This window comes from Procambarus clarkii, chromosome 12, assembly GCF_040958095.1.
Source record: "Procambarus clarkii isolate CNS0578487 chromosome 12, FALCON_Pclarkii_2.0, whole genome shotgun sequence".
In the NCBI taxonomy this organism is placed as follows: Eukaryota; Metazoa; Arthropoda; class Malacostraca; order Decapoda; family Cambaridae; genus Procambarus; species Procambarus clarkii.
The window spans coordinates 20,171,903-20,188,761 of record NC_091161.1 but is presented as its reverse complement, the minus strand read 5'-3'; the positions used below and the strand labels follow the sequence as shown (position 1 = coordinate 20,188,761).

The window sequence follows — 16,859 nt, the reverse complement described above, 5'->3', positions numbered from 1 at the left end:
GTGCTTTTCGCTTCCTCTCCCTCTGCCATTAATCAGGTTCTTTTTAGTGTCTGTGGCTCCTTTGGATGCTTACTACCTCCTGTGTCCCCTTGTGCGTACCTGCATACGGACATAAATACAGTGGACCTGCGGAGGGCCTCTTGGCCCATGCGAGGCTGCTACTGTTTCTTAACATCCACTCCCACTCACATACATGTCCAACCCGCCCTTGCACCAATCGTGGGGCCCCACCTCCACGTTACGTGGTAATTGGTTCTGCTCATCGCCGGGCCTGTTACCGTGCCGATCGTTCCTCCGGTCTTTCCTGATTCTGCACTTATCCCTTTTATGCCCATTGTTTCGTGCCCACAATGTGCCACAAGGGTGGCGTGTGCCATTATCCCAGTTTCTATTGTTTCGTGGAGATTGGTCAATAACCACAAACCCTAAGGAACTGCTTATCTTTTGTTGCGTATACAGTAGTTGTGGGTGATAATTGGCGGGTAATGGTGCAGGTTGGGCGCACTGAGTGTCGGTACTGTGTCTCGCATGTCTGTTCTAGACCACACTTGCCGGTAGACTAGTTATTATTCGCTACTCTGCTGGTTATATGCTTGGGCGCCGCCTCAGTTCTCCACCGGTTGGCAGGACTTTTCACTGGATGTACGGAACGGTTTGAGTTCCATCGTTGGTACTTTGTAGAGCTTTGCTTCTCTAGTTAGGCTCATGCATTTGGAGCGAGTATCTTCTTGGAATACTCTACTCACTCCGCCACCCTTGTTCACTATTCCATCCTTGTTTACTCTTCCCCGCTTGGCGGGATTGCGTCGATGGCTCCTGACTGGGGTGTTTGGTGTGGTGTTTGGTCACCTTGCATGTGTCTTTAGTGCCTTTTGTCCATCTTTTGTTCTTTGTTGTCCTGTGGGGCTCTGCCCCGCATTTCGGTGCATTTGTTTTTGTTGTAGACCCCTGGGTCTTTTCCCTGTCTGGACACTTCCTTGCCTATCTTCGGTGCCTGACTGCACCCTGCTGTCCGTGAGGTCCCTCAGGTATGTACGCGCTCCTCTACACATTTTGTGGTTGGTCGTGTGCGTTACTTCCCGGCAGCTCCTTGGGCCGTATTCGTGGTTTTCCTTGCCTATTTCCGTTTTTCCTCCCCCCATGCTACACTTTTTTGTGTATCTGGGTCAGTGCTACTTGATTATCCTGTTTGGTGCTCCGGTGGACCTCTGTCCATGTTCCACGTCCTGCTTTTGGACTTCTCCGGTGTTCCGTTTTGGTACCGAGTTCCTGCGATTTCTGTGTGGTTTTCTGCAGGCTTCAGGTTGCGCTGTCTGTGGGGGGGGGGTGGACTTTTCAGTCTGCCGCTCCTGCCTTCCTGGTTCCTTTTCTTGGTACCGGGTTTGCTGGGTTCCGGTCCTGGTTTCGGTTTTTCTTTGTTCCTTTTCCGGACCTGGTGTGTTTGCTTTCCTGCGGTTCTCGTCCTCAGTAGTTCTCCTCTTGGATGCCTCGGGAATGCGTGTCTCATTCTTCCCTGCTGGAACTGGTTCTCTTGCTCCTTTGGGTTGCGCTGTTTTTAGATTCGCGTTTTGCGCTTTCGATCGTGGTGTTCGTTTCTCCTCGTTTGTGTCAGCACAGGTGGGTTCGTTATTGGTCTCCCACCTGCATGTTTCGTCCCGGGGGCGGTGTGTGGTTTTCCTATCACTGCGAAGGGTCCTTCGGTCTTTGATAGGGTTGGCTTGTCTTCCCTTTGGGGTTGTTCTGGGACCGTTATCTGGAATTGTCCTGTCACCTTATATTGGGTGGTGCTGGCAGAGCCTCTGCCCTCTGGCCTGCTCTTGAGTTTTGGGGCCGTCCTGGTCGTTGGCCTGGGTGGTCTTTTTCTTCTCGGTTTGGTCTTTGTTTTGTCTCTGGTTTTGATTGGTCAGTTAGGACGTGTGGTATCCGCCTCCCGGTTCCTTCCCTGTTTTACTTACCTTTTGGTAAAGTAGCTCCGGGGAGCCGACGGGGCTCCCGCTAGAAAACCAGCGTTGAATGTAATGAAACGCCATTTTCTGGGTGAGTCCCGGAGGCCCCCCAGCATCCCTCCCTCCTTCCGGTCGGCGGCGTTTTTCGCGTATTTTCACATCCAGCCTTAGAACTGCCAGTTGGATTGCCGGCGTGGAGGGTCTGGGGCTCCCCCTTCCCCCTCTCAGGGAGAGGGGGGGTTGCGCAGACGGTGACGCGGCAACATGATGACGTCATGCTAGTTTGATAATTTTGTTTGGGGAGTTCTGTCCACTCATTCGGCTTTCGGTAGCAATAATTTCATCAGAATTGGGGTTTGTTTTGGGGCGCCTACCGTTCTGGGTGCCTGTCCTAGTCGATGGCAGACATAGAATGCTCCCAATCACAAGGGGGTTTCTATAGGCCATTGCTCCTCCTGCCTCTCTGAGGGGGCCAGGTTCTGGCTCGTGGTCCCCGGTAGGCAAGAACTCCTAGCACTTTGACTGATGCCAGAAAGTTATACATATCCATTCAGCCTGGATAGCTCCGGGGAGCCTCCGGGACTCACCCAGAAAATGGCGTTTCATTACATTCAACGCTGGTTTATTTTTAATAAAGTTAAAACCTTTTGAAAGGAAAGGCAGAGCTAAAGTACACAATGACAGTTAAATGATATTATAATTTGAATTCTGGCTATACAGCAGCTCTCCCACAGTCACTCAGGAAAGAATTAAGGTGAGCTTCAGTGGTTATTGAATAGGTTTTTCCAGTGTCAGTCCTCCTACGTAACATAACAAAGATAAAGACAATGGGCCACAGATTAGGATTTTTTAAAATAGACAATTTAATACATGAAAATACGTAATAATCCAATACTATGGACTCACAAAGTTTATTACCAAATAATGCAAAACTCAGGAGCTGGGAAGCCAATGCCGTATAATAGTTCAACTCAATATAAAAAATAAAAAATACTGGACTGTGACTGTGATGATATAAATTTACAATAATTTAGTACATAATAAATAACGACAATAAGCCACGGGGAAAAATGCGGATACTATGTAGAGTCGAACTGAAACAGTCAAAGTGCAAAGATAGGATTGGATAATAACTAGAGAGCAGGATTACAATTTATAAGCAATAAATAGTACATTACAAATATAACATGAAGGTTCCACTAAGAAGAGTGTAAAAGAGAGACATAAAAACATAAGAACGAAGGTAACTACAGAAGGCCGATTGGCCCATACGAGGCAGCTCCTATTTATAACCACCTAATCCCACTCATATACATGTCCAACCCACGCTTGAAACAATCGAGGGACCCCACCTTCCAACCCGTTCTCACACAAGACAGCACATATATGACTTAATGCTTAAAGTCAATATGTTGAATATGATTTAGTACATATGTGATATATTTCCAGTTACAGAGCACCATTTGGTTTCCGAACCCCTTGGGGACGATACCCGTCGGTTATCGTGTAAGTTCGTAAACAAGAATGGAGGAAAATGGAGAGATAATTTTTTTTTAATTTAACAAAAAAATTCCAAAGGGAAAAAATCGAAAGATTCATAGCATAAATGCAACAAATGAACTAAAGTTCATTGTGTAATTGCGTTCACTCACCCCCACCCTTCCCTCCCTCACTGCTTCTATTTCTCACTGCATCTCCTGCCTCTCTGCCTGCCTGCCTCTTCCCCTCACTGCCTCTTCCCCTCAATGCCTCACTACCTCTCCCCCCTCAATGCCTCACTGCCTCTCCCCCCTCACTGCCTCTCCCCCTCAATGCCTCTCCCCCCTCACTGCCTCTCCCCCCTCAATGCCTCTCCTCCTCTATGCCTCTCCCCCTCAATGCCTCACTGCCTCTTCCCCTCAATGCCTCACTGCCTCTCCCCCTCAATGCCTCTCCCCCTTAATGCCTCTCCCCTCAATGCCTCTCCCCCTTAATGCCTCTCCCCCTCAATGCCTCTCCCCCTCAATGCCTCTCCCCCTCAATGTCTCTGCCTCTCCCCCTCAATGTCTCTGCCTCTCCCCCTCAATGTCTCTGCCTCTCCCCTTCAATGCCTGCCATCCCTCCCTCACTGCCTTCCTCATAACATGAGAACAGCAGGCTATGGAGGAGGGGGAGCTACTAACAGGGTCGGGAAGTACTAACGGGGTCGAGGCTTTGTAGAGGCGGACATGTCTGTCAGCGCCTGCTCACAGATGCCAACTGTGCATAATTCATAAATAAAACTATATTTGTTTAATTAATAAATAGGAAGTCATATAACATGTTAATGATTAATAATGTATATTAATATATGAAAATTAACATTTTGGCATAAATATTTTACAACTAAGATTAAAATTTGTAATTCAATATGGGCGATAAGTTTGGCAACCATCGCCTGGTCAGCAAATCCTTCCTTACTGCCTACCTCACCAATCCACCAACAGGGGGGGGGGGAGAATTAGTGAGAGAGGAGAAATAGTGGGAGAGGGGGAGAATTAGTGAGAAAGGGAGGGAGGGGAAGGTAGGGAGAGATGCTAGGAGGAAAGTAGCGAGGGAGAATGGGAGAATTAGGGAGGGAGGGAAAGGCAGGCTGCATGTCTCTCTGCCTGCCTGCCTCTCTGCTTGCCTGCCTTTCTGCCTGCCTGCCTCTCTGCCTGTCTGCCTTTCTGCCTGCCTGTGCCTGCCTGCCTTTCCCTCCCTCCCTAATTCTTCCATCCCCCCCTCCTCACTACTTCCTTCCTGCCTACCTTCCCCTCCCTTTCTCAGTTATTCTCCCCCTCTCTCTCATACTGCCTCCCGCCTAAGCTCCCATCTATCCACCCACCAGCCAGCAATCATTGATGCAATGCGTGCATTTGGAGCCGACATGGTGCACAGATGTTTCTTGATTGTGCAAATATGTAAAACAAAATCACAGAATGAACTCTCCAGCCTCATGACAAATCAAAATAACAGGAATAATAGGCTGTAAATCTGTGAAATCACCGGGTAGAAGACACTCTAGAGTAGTGGCGCCCAACACGGGCAGTGGACAAACTGGACCATCTCCCACCCATCACCACGGGCCGGCACGACGCTTGGCGGACCGCTTCTTACCCGAACTTTGTTCGTGTAGCATGACTCCCCAACCCCAATCGGGAAACTGGAAGATTCGGATAACTAAAGTTCGGAAACCAAGTGGTGCTCTGTACCTTTTTTACCAAGGCCCAAACTCTTCCTCACGTACCAATTTACGTGTCACAGTACCCGTCCATCAACGTAGATAGCAGAATAGTCGTGATTGGTTCAATTATAAGGAAAATTGTAGTTTTCAGGTCCCACATGGGTTGTGAAATTTACCTACTATTGTCCATGCTCTTAGAATATTACAGATCAGCTACTTCCTATTGAAGGCTCGTAGTTTTGTTTTGAGAAATATTAGTTGTTCTTAGTAAATTATAATAAGCACTATAAATTATTACATAGAATAACAGTGCTTCACCAATCAATATTATATACCATAGTTTGAGCTTTAAAAATCTTTAAAGAATCTTTTGTAGGAACGCTAACAGAAAACGATGTTGTTGGAATGTTTATGGGGTAAACTACTGCAAATTTGGGGATCACTTCCACCCACAGGAATGGAATGGCGTCCACTACCACCGACAGGATGGGTATGGGGCTCACAACCACCCACAGGATGGGTATGGGGTCCAATACCACCCACAGGATGAGTATGGGGTCCAATAACACCCACTGGATGTGTATGGCGTCCATTGCTGCCCACAGGATGAGTATAGGGTCCAGTATCGCCCACAGGATTAGTATATAGAGTCCACTGCCGCCCACAGGGTCGGTAAAGGGTCCACTACCGCCCACAGGGTTGGTAGGGGGTCAACTGCCGCCCACAGGGTCGGTAGGGGGTTCACTACCGCCCACAGGGTCGGTATGGGGTCCACTGCCACCCACAGGGTCGGTATGGGGTCCACTACCGCCCACAGGGTCGGTAGGGGTCCACTGCCGCCCACAGGGTCGGTATGGGGTCCACTGGCGCCCACAGGGTCGGCAGGGGGTCCACTACCGCCCACAGGGTCGCTATGAAGTCAACTACCGCCCATAGTGTTTGTATAGTGCCCACTACCGCCCATAGTGTTATTATGGGGTCCACTACCCCTCATAGTGTCGGTATGGGGGTCCATTACTACCCATAGGGTGTGTCTGGGGTCTATTTTTTCTGTATAGCAGAGGTGGCAATACTGCTTTTCCAATCTCATTTGTTGTTCAATGTAAAATATTTGTTGCTCGACTTGCAACAATATATCAATATATATATATATATATATATATATATATATATATATATATATATATATATATATATATATATATATATATATATATATATATATATATGCAAACAAGCCTGAATGGTCCCCAGGACTATATACAACTGAAAACTCACACCCCAGAAGTGACTCGAACCCATACTCCCACAACTGGTATGTACAGGGACGCCTTAATCCGCTTGACCATCACGACCGGACATAAGGAAGTGATAGCCGAGGCTATATGAACCACTTCCCCGCCGGCACTCGGATGGTAATCTTGGGCATAGCATTTTATCAAATCACCTCATTCTTTGGGGCACACGTGAGGAACACAAATGCAAACAAGCCTGAATGGTCCCCAGGACTATATACAACTGAAAACTCACACCCCAGAAGTGACTCGAACCCATACTCCCACAACTGGTATGTACAGGGACGCCTTAATCCGCTTGACCATCACGACCGGACATAAGGAAGTGATAGCCGAGGCTATATGAACCACTTCCCCGCCGGCACTCGGATGGTAATCTTGGGCATAGCATTTTATCAAATCACCTCATTCTTTGGGGCACACGTGAGGAACACAAATGCAAACAAGCCTGAATGGTCCCCAGGACTATATACAACTGAAAACTCACACCCCAGAAGTGACTCGAACCCATACTCCCACAACTGGTATGTACAGGGACGCCTTAATCCGCTTGACCATCACGACCGGACATAAGGAAGTGATAGCCGAGGCTATATGAACCACTTCCCCGCCGGCACTCGGATGGTAATCTTGGGCATAGCATTTTATCAAATCACCTCATTCTTTGGGGCACACGTGAGGAACACAAATGCAAACAAGCCTGAATGGTCCCCAGGACTATATACAACTGAAAACTCACACCCCAGAAGTGACTCGAACCCATACTCCCACAACTGGTATGTACAGGGACGCCTTAATCCGCTTGACCATCACGACCGGACATAAGGAAGTGATAGCCGAGGCTATATGAACCACTTCCCCGCCGGCACTCGGATGGTAATCTTGGGCATAGCATTTTATCAAATCACCTCATTCTTTGGGGCACACGTGAGGAACACAAATGCAAACAAGCCTGAATGGTCCCCAGGACTATATACAACTGAAAACTCACACCCCAGAAGTGACTCGAACCCATACTCCCACAACTGGTATGTACAGGGACGCCTTAATCCGCTTGACCATCACGACCGGACATAAGGAAGTGATAGCCGAGGCTATATGAACCACTTCCCCGCCGGCACTCGGATGGTAATCTTGGGCATAGCATTTTATCAAATCACCTCATTCTTTGGGGCACACGTGAGGAACACAAATGCAAACAAGCCTGAATGGTCCCCAGGACTATATACAACTGAAAACTCACACCCCAGAAGTGACTCGAACCCATACTCCCACAACTGGTATGTACAGGGACGCCTTAATCCGCTTGACCATCACGACCGGACATAAGGAAGTGATAGCCGAGGCTATATGAACCACTTCCCCGCCGGCACTCGGATGGTAATCTTGGGCATAGCATTTTATCAAATCACCTCATTCTTTGGGGCACACGTGAGGAACACAAATGCAAACAAGCCTGAATGGTCCCCAGGACTATATACAACTGAAAACTCACACCCCAGAAGTGACTCGAACCCATACTCCCACAACTGGTATGTACAGGGACGCCTTAATCCGCTTGACCATCACGACCGGACAGCCTCGGCTATCACTTCCTTATGTCTTAAAAGCTTAAAATTACGGAGCTCCCACCCCGTACAGACTGAACGACAGAGCAACTCTCTCTCAAATCAATGTTTATTTCACGTAAATTCGTTAATAAACACAAATGTTTTATATGTCTTAAGCAAGATAGAAATAAGAGCTTCATTTTAAATACATTACAATAGACATATTTATAACTCAAGTGAAGATACATATGTTTTTATAGTAGCGCTCAGTAGCTTGTCGGGCATGGAGTGCAGACGCCTACGCACTTGCCGATATATTGTATAATTAACAATAATATGCTAATAAAGCCTAAAATCTTATATGCCTCCAGAAAGACCGAGATATGAACATTATTATGATTTCACCAAATGAAATATATCATGTTCGAGAACAAAGATATATCAATTTTAAATTAAGTTTCGACTCTTGCTCGGGCAAGAGAGATGGGGCGACTCTCGCCCCATCTATTGGAGATTCTGTCCACTAAAGACCTCAAAAGCTACTCAAACCCTCCTAGCATTATTTAAGTAATGAAGTAATATGGTATATTTACTATAATGTGGGTGCTGAATGCAGAACATGAGAAAACATATATTTACTCCAAACTAATATAATTTCATTAAGAAATAAGTAAATAAGTAGCATCAAAGGAAGTCGACTGTCCAAGCGTCAATGTTGTGGAGCGACTTATCCAAGATATATCGTTGTTTGGAAAGTGTTTGTTGGCATATCCAGTTGTCGTACTTCTCTGCACAAATTATCACAAATTTAAATTATAATGTTAACAAGTAGAATACGTATTTTTAATAAAATCTAACATAACTAGCCAGAAAACATTTAACATTTATTAAAAAAATATATGTTTGGAAGTTAAATCGACTTCATAGGACAATGGGTTTTGTTATATATACTCGTTATTCGTTGACATGCGTTCGCTACTTAAACTACCATGTACTGTACTTATGTAAAATCTCCCATGTCAAGTTCAAGTTCAAGTATGTTTATTGAGATAAGCAATAAATACATCTCAAAGGGATAGAGTAGCTTAGGCTATTTCTACCCCCCTCTACTTCAAGTCCCTCAAGGGGCGCACAAATTCAGTGAGTACAAATAGACAAATAACATTACAAGAATCCCATTTAATCTCCCATGTCTCTTCGCTCATCTCACCGAACCCTACAGGCTCTTTGATATATTGTTTAATTAATTGAGATTCACAAATAAAGCTTATAATTGTATATGTTATCAAAAAGGCAGAGCTTATTTTAGTTCATTTATTATGCACCCCATACCCATCCTATGAGCGATAGTGGAGTGTTACAGAGGCACATAATGGGCTCAGAGACTGAGCCCCACAATTCATATAGCCAAGGAAGTTATAATCTTGATAAGCTAGTTACAAAAGTCAATGCACATTGTCACATCAACAATGGGCTCGAGACCGACCACAAGTACAGTTTATAATTTAAGCAACTGACATATATGGAGGGCTAGTGTCACAATTGATATGTTTATCCTACACATAACCCCCTCCCCCATCCAATGGGCAGCGGTGGATAGGTTACAATCAAGTCGTTTTTTGCGTTTTATTTAGAGATTAGATCTTATTGGGTGCGGAAAGATATTCATATTTTAAAGAAGGCTTCTTGGCTGATGCTCTCCATTGATGGAAAATATACAACCTTTGAAAATCAATGTTAGTTTGATCTAGATATTGTAATTAACGCAGTTACCTGGTGTTATTCTTCACCTATATCTTTTTCTGGTTAATCCCTATTTACATTATGCAGTTCAGGTTTCGTCGCCAGACTATAGTTTTTAGTTTAGTTAATTTATCACATAATAGGTTCAGGGACTGAACACACAATTTATTTATCTAAGCAAGTTACAATCTTGAGGAGGTAGCCACAAAATTCATAACACGTCGTCACATCAACAACGTGGGTTCGAGATCGACCACAAGTACAGTTTCTAAATTAAGCAAATGTCATATGTGGAGAGCTAGTGTCACAATTGATATGTTTGTCCTGCACATTTTCACAGTAGTTTGCTTGGGTTCTTTTAATTATCTTAGATACCATTGAAGACAACCTCCTAGGCACTATAGTGTATATATGCTGGTAAGAAGTATAATTATCCTGAGAAATCGTGTAAATTATGTTGTACGAGTGCTTCCAGTTAAGTAACATAGTTCATTTGTGTGCGCGTGCTTGAAGAGGAAATGTTATCCCCCCCCCCCCCATTGTAAATATTTGTGGGTTTCAGACCATACGACCACGGCTTACCCTCGCCGCGGTCGAGGGTAAGAACACCGGATGTATACCCAGTATTACAAGTAAACATTAGCAATAACAATTATGGAAAGTTCCTTCACCTATACATAGACAAGAGACTGAACTTCAGCACCCACATACAACACATAAGGGGATGCTCTGAGAGAGAGAGAGAGAGAGAGAGAGAGGGGGGGAGAGTAAAAATGTCCACTGAGGTCTGATTAAGTCCTTTTGGGGACCTTAATCATTAGGACGTCCAATGATTAACGCAAAGTGAAGCGTATTCAGATGGTATATTGACAACATTCAGCATATCTCATAATGACCTAGTAGTACTTGGTGCACAAATACCTTTTCCAAAGGAATCGCAAAACATAATTAAACACAACTGTACCGTACAGTGTTATATATTTATTTCAGTTTGAACAATTTTTAACATTAACATTCCAACATTCATTTTAGCAAGTTCTCTCAGAATGACGTGTGGGTTAGCAATGTCAAAGGCTGACTTAAGATCTAGGAAAGTGGTATATGACCTATCAGTATGCAGGGTGAGGAATGTGGTAATACAGTGATGTACACTCTTTCCATGCGTAAAGCCATATATCTGGGGAGACAACATATTAATAATTTTGTAAAGGAGACGGTTGAGAACCATCCTCTCAAAACACTTATAAGAGACAACTAGTGAGGGAGATTGGGCGAAAAGCACTCGGCTGGTGAGGTTTAGGAATGGGAATAATAACACTGTTGGTCCATGACTTAGGAAGCTCCCCAGTTACATAGCTCATATTATACAATTGAAGAAAGGTATTCCCTGGAACTAGCAGAAGCATATGCAGTATGCCGTCAGTAACTCCATCCTCCCCGGGTGATGTAGCTTTGCCTTTATGTAGAGCAGAATCTAGTTCGTATTCAGTAAAAGCATGTCACAGTCATCCTCTTGATGAAGCATGAAGTCAAGGAACCTTGCCCTATCAGTATATCTATCATTTAATTCATTCTGTGAGGGAAGAGGAAGACTGTCAAAGCTGGAAGTCGTGGCCCAAGCACCAACAAGCTCATTTCCTCTGTGCAGAGGATTAGGGTACGAGATCTCTGCAGCATTTTTCCCTTTGAACTTGTTGATATCCTTCCATGCCCGACTTAGTGGCGTGTGAGAATTGAGACCACGGACAAAAGTTTCCCAGTCTGTCTGCCTCAGCTCCACCATACGTTCCCTGGCCTTAGCCAGAGCCGCTTGAAAGAGCCGAAGCATTTCAGCAGTGCGGGTCCTTCTACAAGCTAGTCCAATTATTCTGGCAGTGCGTTTTAGTGCATGCAATTTAGAATCATTATAATAAACATAAGTGCTATGACCGGTGTAATTTGGGTTACGTGGCCTGGACGATGAATCAAGTGATTCTATAAACTGTTCGAGAGTACCTGTGAGCTCATTGTTAAAATCTTCAACTGATAAAGGCTCAGATGAACTGCACCAATCTGACACATGAGCAACAAGATTGTCTCGTTGATCGATGGGCACAGCCAGCCTCTTCCGCTTGAACACTCCACCAGGGAGGATAGAACTTCCAATGCTTACAGTGGCTAATATGGCCAGATGATCAGACGCTATATCTGGCACTATTGACGAGGCGCACACTGTGTGGGAGACGTTGAAACCGAGACATAGATCAAGAATACCTCCGTAGATATTCGTCGGTTCAAGGTCACCCACAATCTGTGCATCATCGTGACTACCTAATAGTGACACCAGTTGGTTGCCGTTACGATTACTGAACTGCGAATTACCAATATTCCTATGTCTAGCATTATAATCACCTATAATGATGGTAGGCTCAGTCTGAATACAGATAGGAAGGTCAGCATAATTAAAGTTACAAGGAGTCGATTATTTAGTACATAGTTGTTTTTCTCTTAAACTGGATGATAGAGGGGGAGTCTTTAACGTGATTGGGAATACATACATACATACATACATACATACATACATACATACATACATACATACATACGTACATACATGCATGCGTACATCCATCTATCCATACATACATACATACATGCATGCATACATACATACATACATACATGCATGCGTACATCCATCTATCCATACATACATACATGCATACATACATACATACATACATGCATGCATACATACATACATACATACATGCATGCGTACATCCATCTATCCATACATACATACATACATGCATACATACATACATACATGCATGCATGCATGCATACATACATACATACATACATACATGTATGCATGCGTACATACATACATCCATCTATCCATTCATACATGCATACATACATACATACATACATACATGCATGCGTACATCCATCCATCCATACATACATACAAAATACATGCATGCATGCATACATACATACATGCGTATATAAATACATGCGTATATACATGCGTATATAAATACATACATACATACATACATGCGTACATACATACATCCATACATACATGCATGCGTACATACATACATACATCCATCCATACATACATACATACATACATACATACATACATACATACACGTCCAGTCAGCATATAGCTATTTCGGGACAAAATCCAATACAGTTTATATTGGTGAGACGCCACTGTGATGAGGAGTTTAAATATCACAGGAACTGTAGGTTAATGTGTGACATAAGTGAGGTTAGATGAGGCATCTACAAGCATCAGCTGGAGGCTGGGGGAGTGTTGTGGAGGCTGCTGGTACTATGTCCAGATGTTGGAGGGTGAATTTGACTCTCCCACCCTCCCTCCCTCCCTTCCCCCCCCCCACGTTGACCGCAGAACGTCTAAGGTTACTTTCCACTCTCGTTAACCCCCCCCCCCCAAACACACACATGCATCAGATTCTTAACTTACAATATTTATGATTTACCAATTTATGTTACTACACTGACTCTCAATTTCACAATATTGTATAAACTTTGATGAATCGCTCGTCTATGGGTCATCCAATAATGTTAGCAGACTTCTAGATGTTACCACTGCTAGGTTTAGGCTCAGCTACAAGTACCTCTGGAAGTTTGTAACATCTGATGATGTAGATTTGACTAAATGTAAACTCTGTCAGCAGAACTATTCGCATACTTTGCGTCATTATATAATGGAATGTGAAAAATCGCGGAATTTAAAGATAACAACATCAATAGTGTCCATGAAATGTGTAAGTACTTCATTCATAATGATGTGCTGCCCGAAATCTTAGCGAAGTATCCAAAATTTGCTTACTGTAGGTAATGCATACACATGACTGTAAAGCTGCCGCCCAGTTGGGTGGGTGTGGAGCACATGACTGTAAAGCTGCCGCCCAGTTGAGTGGGTGTGGAGCACATGACTGTAAAGCTGCCGCCCAGTTGGGTGGGTGTGGATCACATGGCTGTAAAGCTGCCGCCCAGTTGGGTGGGTGTGGAGCACATGACTGTAAAGCTGCCGCCCAGTTGGGTGGGTGTGGAGCACATGCCTGTAAAGCTGCCGCCCAGTTGGGTGGGTGTGGAGCACATGACTGTAAAGCTGCCGCCCAGTTGGGTGGGTGTGGAGCACATGACTGTAAAGCTGCCGCCCAGTTGGGTGGGTGTGGAGCACATGACTGTAAAGCTGCCGCCCAGTTGGGTGGGTGTGGAGCAAGACTAGTAACTGTGCGACTCCTCATAAATGTAAAGTGCCATGTATAGTGACTGTTGTGAGCCTCTTGTTGAATCACTTGTGACACAAAAGATTACTGATGAGTGTATTTGTGGTGGTGATTAAATATGTATGTGTATGTATATATGTATACGTATGAATATGTACATGTATGCATAAGTATGTGTACATTAATAATTTTGTAACTAGCGTCAAAAGATTGTTATTTGCTTAGCTAAACGAACTAGAGGGTTCAGTTCCTGAACCGATTATGTGCCTCTGTAATCCTTTACACCACCGCCCACGGGATGGGTATGGGATGCATAATAAAGAAAGAAAATGAATGGACCGAACCCCACAATTCATTTAGCTAAGCAAGTTACAATCTTGATGAGCTTGTTACAAAATTCACTATAAGTGGTCACATCATAAATGGGTTCGAGATGGACCACAAGTAGTGCATTACATAATTTATCAGTATTGTGCAGCCTGTGATCCCCGCCTGGCTGGATACTGATACCTAGGTAATTTTCATGTGTCCGGACACCGGCAATAAGGTGGTATTATTTATTTAACTTAAGATATATATATTTTTAAATGTTGTCACATTAACGGCTACATCTTCCTTTCTTCTGACATATAGATTTTTAAGATTAATTAAAATATATGGAAACTAATTATACAATTTATTGGCTGGTGTGCAGGGCTTCACACTCTCAGAGCTAGCCATCAAGTAACTATCAAAACGCATATATCTTCGTTTTCACTTCAGTTATATTTATGACAAAGGATTTTAAATGTAGCCTATATTTCAGATATAGGCTACATTGATCTAGATATATACATCTACCTTTCAGATGACATAAATACTTTCGTTAATTACAATATCTAGATCAAACTAACATTGATTTTCAAAAGGTTGTATATTTTCCATCAATGGAGAGCATCAGCCAAGAAGCCTTCTTTAAAATATGAATATCTTTCCTCACCCAATAAGATCTAATCTCTGAATAAAACGCAAAAAACGACTTGATTGTAACCTATCCACCGCTGCCCATTGGATGGGGGAGGGGGTTATGTGTAGGATAAACATATCAATTGTGACACTAGCCCTCCATATATGTCAGTTGCTTAAATTATAAACTGTACTTGTGGTCGGACTCGAGCCCATTGTTGATGTGACAATGTGCATTGACTTTTGTAACTAGCTTATCAAGATTATAACTTGCTTGGCTATATGAATTGTGGGGCTCAGTCTCTGAGCCCATTATGTGCCTCTGTAACACTCCACTATCGCTCATAGGATGGGTATGGGGTGCATAATAAATGAACTAAAATAAGCTCTGCCTTTTTGATAACATATACAATTATAAGCTTTATTTGTGAATCTCAATTAATTAAACAATATATCAAAGAGCCTGTAGGGTTCGGTGAGATGAACGAAGAGACATGGGAGATTTTACATAAGTACAGTACATGGTAGTTTAAGTAGCGAACGCATGTCAACGAATAACGAGTATATATAACAAAACCCATTGTCCTATGAAGTCGATTTAACTTCCAAACATATATTTTTTTAATAAATGTTAAATGTTTTCTGGCTAGTTATGTTAGATTTTATTAAAAATACGTATTCTACTTGTTAACATTATAATTTAAATTTGTGATAATTTGTGCAGAGAAGTGCGACAACTGGATATGCCAACAAACACTTTCCAAACAACGATATATCTTGGATAAGTCGCTCCACAACATTGACGCTTGGACCGTCGACTTCCTTTGATGCTACTTATTTACTTATTTCATAATGAAATTATATTAGTTTGGAGTAAATATATGTTTTCTCATGTTCTGCATTCAGCACCCACATTATAGTAAATATACCATATTACTTCATTACTTAAATAATGCTAGGAGGGTTTGAGTAGCTTTTGAGGTCTTTAGTGGACAGAATCTCCAATAGATGGGGCGAGAGTCGCCCCATCTCTCTCGCCCGAGCAAGAGTCGAAACTTAATTTAAAATTGATATATCTTTGTTCTCGAACATGATATATTTCATTTGGTGAAATCATAATAATGTTCATATCTCGGTCTTTCTGGAGGCATATAAGATTTTAGGCTTTATTAACGTATCTTTGTTAATTATACAATATATCGGCAAGTCCGTAGGCGTCTGCACTCCATGCCCGACAAGCTACTGAGCGCTACTATAAAAACATATGTATCTTCACTTGAGCTATAAATATGTCTATTGTAATGTACTTAAAATGAAGCTCTTATTTCTATCTTGCTTAAGACATATAAAACATTTGTGTTTATTAACGAATTTACGTGAAATAAACATTGATCTGAGAGAGAGTTGCTCTGTCGTTCAGTCTGTACGGGGTGGGAGCTCCGTAATTTTTAAAATACATGTATCTTCATTAGAACTTTAAATATGTCCATGGTAAAGTGTTTAAAGTGAAGCTTATATGTCTGCCTTTCTTGAGACATATAAAACATATGTTTATTAACGAATTCACGTGAAATAAACATTGTTCTGAGAGAGAGAGTTGCTCGGTCGATCAATCTGTCCGGGGTTTAAGCTCGGCTATTATAAAAGTACACGTATCTTCGCTTTAAATTTAAATATGCCCATGGTAAGGTATTTAGAATGAAGCTTATATTTATATCTTTCTTGTGACATATAAAACTCTTACGTTTATTAAGGAATCTGTGTGAAATAGGCATGGTTCTGAGATGAATGCTGCGGTTTTCGAGCTCGACGCGCGGCAATGGACGCCTTCCACATCCAGTGGGTGTTATTGGACCCTATACCCATTTTATTTGTGGTTGGAGCCCTATACCCATTCTATGGGTGGTTGGAGCCCCATACCCATCCTGTGGGTTGTA

At 43.1% G+C, this 16,859-nt stretch overlaps 1 protein-coding gene across 2 annotated transcripts in view; it reads left to right on the top strand.

The window, feature by feature from the left end:
* LOC138363881 (zinc finger protein 271-like) overlaps positions 1-16,859 on the top strand; it is a 70,286-nt gene that overhangs the window by 22,418 nt on the left and 31,009 nt on the right. The gene's annotated exons all lie outside the window — the stretch shown is intronic.